Here is a 4,569-nt window from a genome sequence, read left to right as displayed (position 1 = left end):
GTCTTTTTCGTGATGCTCTTCCCTCCGGTAGATCTGGTGTGAGCCACTCTTTAGACACCCCCTTCTTTCCCCACTCCTCTCTCACAGACCTTCTCTCCCTGCACAGACCTTTTCTTTTTTTTCCTGGTGGTGATCCTTTCTTTGATTGAAAGGGCTTAGCCGTGAAATGCTGAAGGGATGTTTGCTTCGCGTGTATTCTCCCCACTTGGTCATAAGGGAACCAACCAACTGACACCCATGTTTGAAGGGTTTAGCCTGGTGCTGTGAAAGGGAGGGAGGGGGAAGAGTGTGGAAGCTCAAGGCAGGGTGTGTGTGCTGTTATAAGGTCACACAGCCTGCTTCACATCTTGTGTCTTCTGTAGAACATGTGAGATAGTCCAGATCTGATTTTAGGAACCTCCATTAAGGATTAAGTCATATTCCACTAATTCAGCGGTTCTCAACCTCTGGGTCGCGACCCCTTTGGGGGTCGAACGACCCTTTCACAAGGGTCGCCTAAGACCATTGGAAAACACACATGTAATTACATATTGTTTTTGTGATTAATCACTATGCTTTAATTATGTTCAATTTGTAACAATGAAAATACATCCTGCATATCAGATATTTACATTACAATTCATAACAGCAGCAAAATTACAGTTATGAAGTAGCGACGAAAATAATTTTATGGTTGGGGGTCACCACAACATGAGGAACTGTATTAAAGGATCGCGGCATTAGGAAGGTTGAGAACCACTGCACTAACTGGATGTAACTGTGGCTCGTATCATTTGCTTCATCTTGCAGATTTTACAGATTTTTTGTACTGGTTTGCAGGATACTGGGAACTTTTTTTTTTTCTTTGCTGTTTTTGAATTTGCAGGAGAAGTGATATTTATTGGTATAGCTTTCTTTAATCTCTAAAGATTTAATGCCAATTTAATATATTTCTTCTACCTACGGTTGCTTGCTGTCTTGCTTTTCCAAGGAGCAAATACAGTTATCATACAGTGTTCACTGGTGTCATTACTAACAGCTTCTCAGCAGTAGTAAAATCTATATATATAAAAGGCTGATATGCTAAGTGTCCATCTGGGTAATGACGGCACGTAGCAACACCTGGCTTCCTCTCCCTAATGACTAGCCTCCTTGGAGTTTCTTCAGCCCAGGAACACAACTTGCTTTATAGCCAGGTGCAAACATTTTACTCTTTAACCAAATGTCTGTGTAATGTTTTCCCATGCCTCATCTCATTGATCCTCACAGAAGTCCTGGAGTAGGTAGATGGGAAACTCGGTGGAATCCTATTTCCTTTTCATTAGCTAGAAAACGGAGATTTAGAAAGCTTGGAAACTTGACCAGACTGAAAAGAAGTAAATCATGGACCTTGAAAATGACGTATGTCACACCGTAGGAACAGATCTCCGACATAACCTGAGGACCTACTGTAAAGCTCTCTCTGGCACCAGGTGCACGTGTGTGTGTGTGTGTGTTTCAATCTGTCATTGTCGATTGTGAATTTGGTTGACACTTCTATTATAGAGAAAGGGCGAATGGCAATATTAAAATATTGTAATTAATTTCCTTTCACTGTGCCCGAATTTGTGCACTTGGCCCTAGTATTGAATAAAATGTTGAAGTTGCACTCCTGAGCTGTAAAGAAGGAAATGTAATGTTACACCAAATGATCAGTGCATAATTTTAATGTTGTAGGGATGACGTATAGAGAGGTTTTTGCAGTCAGTATATTTAACATTTTTATTTTGTGTGGAACTGAAGAGGGGGATAATCATGTTTAAAACTATAGATAATAATTAGATGGAATATAAAAATCAAAGAGGTTAAAAGAATAGGAAAAAGTTTCTCTTTATCCTCTAACCACCTGTTTTCACTCTTTAAAGGCAACCACTAATTCCATATCTGTGATATTTCTAGCATATAGAAGCATATACATTTATATTATTAAAACACTAAAGCATACTGCACACTATATAACTTTTTATCCCCACTTTATAATAGACCCTAGAGACTGTTCAACAACAGTACATGTGTTAGTGCCTCATTTGCTAGCTGAATGGTAGTTCCATTTTGGTGGTCGAGATATTTTCAGTCTTTGATTTTACAAACAGTGCTTCATGCTTTTCTTTTAAATGTATCAGTCGTTATATGTATGTTGTAGGTATATTTTAGGATTGGAAAAAATTTCCTGATGATTCTTTTGTGCTGAACCTGCCAAAAAAAGATATAACAAGTAAATTTGATTGATCTGCTGAACTTCCATGGAGTGACTAGCTTTTTTTTTTTTAGATATGTTTTTATTGATTTCAGAGAGGAAGGGAGAGGGAGAGAGAGAGAGATAGAAACATCAATGATGAGAGAGAATCATTGATGGGCTGCCTCCCACATGCCCCCTACTGGGATCCAGCCAGCAACCCGGGCATGTGCCCTGACCTGGAATTGAACTGTGATCTCCTGGTTCATAGGTTAACACTCAACCACTGAACCACATCAGCCGGGCTGGAGTGACTAGCTTTAATGGTGACTATAGTATTTATCAAATACGTTACTGGAGGATTTAAAGTAGGGGTCTGAAATGATCAGACTTGCATTTTTTAATGTATTTATTTATTTATTTTTTAGAGAGAGAGGAAGGGAGAGGGATAGAGAGACAGAAACATCGATGAGAAAGAAACATCATTGATCGGCTGCCTCCTGCACCCTGCCTACTGGGGATCAAGCCCGAAATCCAGGCATATGCCCTGACCAGGAATTAAACCAGTGACCTCTTGGTTCCGGGGTCGATGTTCAGTCACTGAACCAAGTCAATGGGGCGAGATTTGCATTTTTAAAAGGTCACTCTGGCGTCAGTGAGGAGGGTAGATTGAAGAGTAGACAAAGGCTAAAGGCAGGAATATCAGGAAGGCAATTCAGGCAAATGATGGTAGTGGGTCTGGATTTGGGTATTGGGAGTAGACAGGACTAGGTGATTTCAATGGATTTGGGATTAGGGAGAGGGATCATAGAAGATACAATCTAGGTTCTAGCATGTGGCTTTCACTGATGTGTGGGGATCCATATGAGGAAGGAGTTTGATTTTTATTTTTTTCAAGAAAGAGGAATTCAATTGTAACATGTTGAGTTTGAGTGGATTATACTTCTGTCAGATATAGATGGCCAGTAGGCAATTGGATTGTGGCTTAAGGTAATTATTAAGTTCTGAGTTCATAGTAATAGATTTTGGAGGCAAAGGACTTGGATGAGAAAAAAAGATTGTAGGACAGAAACCCAGCATTTACAGTGCAAGTAAAGTTGAATGTCTAAGCTAGTAAATTATGTGATTAACCCTCTGAGTGCCAACCAGTATCCTAGGAACTATGCTAAAATTGCCAAGGCATTTTTGCTGATTTTCCTTAGGTGCCATCTGTCAATAAAGAGTGAACTATTAGCATCTAATAGTGACAGTGCAGGAGGAGCAATAGCGCTCCTGGCACTTTTGGCAAAAGACAGGAGGAGCGTGATCGTGCTACCCGGCACTCAAAGGGTTAAGTCTTTAAGAAATCTTGTTATTATCTGTCCTATATAATAAAATCCTAATATGCTAAGTGTCCAGTTGTCCAGTCGGTGTTTCACCAATCAAAGTGTAATATGCTAATGATATGTTAAGGCCGCTCAACTGCTAGCTATGACATGCCGTCGACGGGTCAACCAGTTGCTATGATGTGCACTGACCACCAGGGGTCAGACTCTCCGACCCATAGGTTAACTTGCTGCTGGGTCTGGCTGATTGGGACTGAGTGACATGGGCTGGACATGCCCTGGAGCATGTTCCCTGTGGTCCCTCCCCCGCTGGCCAACCTCCCACATCCCTCCCTGGCCCCAGTTGTGTACTGGTGGGATCCCTCGGCCTGGTCTGCGCCCTCTTGCAATCTGGAACCCCATGGGGGGTGTTGGAGAACCAGTTTCAGCCCGACGGCGGAATGACTGGTCGCTCTGACATGTACTGACCACCAGGGGGTCAGATGCTCAATGCTGGAGCTGCCCTCTGGTGGTTAGTGTGCTCCCACAGGGGGAGCGCTGCTTAGCCAGAAGCCGGGCTGATCGCTGGCATGTGGAGTGGCAGTGGCAGGAGCCTCTCCTGCCTCCGTGGCAGTGATAAGGATGTCTGACTGCTGGCTTAATGCAGGCCAGGCCAAGGGACCCCACCTGTGGGAGGGACCCCGCTCACTTCACAGACGCCCATCAAGCTGCAATGTCAGGGCGGCCGGCTGGCCCCCCCAAGTGCATGAATTTTGTGCACCAGGCGTCTAGTATCAATATATATAAAAGGCTAAGCGACCGTCGGACTGGTAGCTATGATGCACAATGACCACCAGGGGGCAGATGCTCAACGCAGGAGCTGCCAAGCTGCGGTGACTTGGTAGCGGCGATTCTCCGGTGATGCACCCTGGAACCAGAGAGGAGGGAGCCCAATTCTGGGGTACGTCACCCGAGAACTGCCCTCTTGCAATCTGGGACCCCTTGGGGGATTTCAGAGAGCAGGTTTTGGCCCGATCCCTGCAGGCCAGGCCAAGGGACCCCACCTGTGGG

Source organism: Myotis davidii, unplaced genomic scaffold, assembly GCF_000327345.1.
Source record: "Myotis davidii unplaced genomic scaffold, ASM32734v1 scaffold734, whole genome shotgun sequence".
NCBI classification, from domain to species: domain Eukaryota; kingdom Metazoa; phylum Chordata; class Mammalia; order Chiroptera; family Vespertilionidae; genus Myotis; species Myotis davidii.
Note: the sequence above shows the minus strand (reverse complement) of the source record.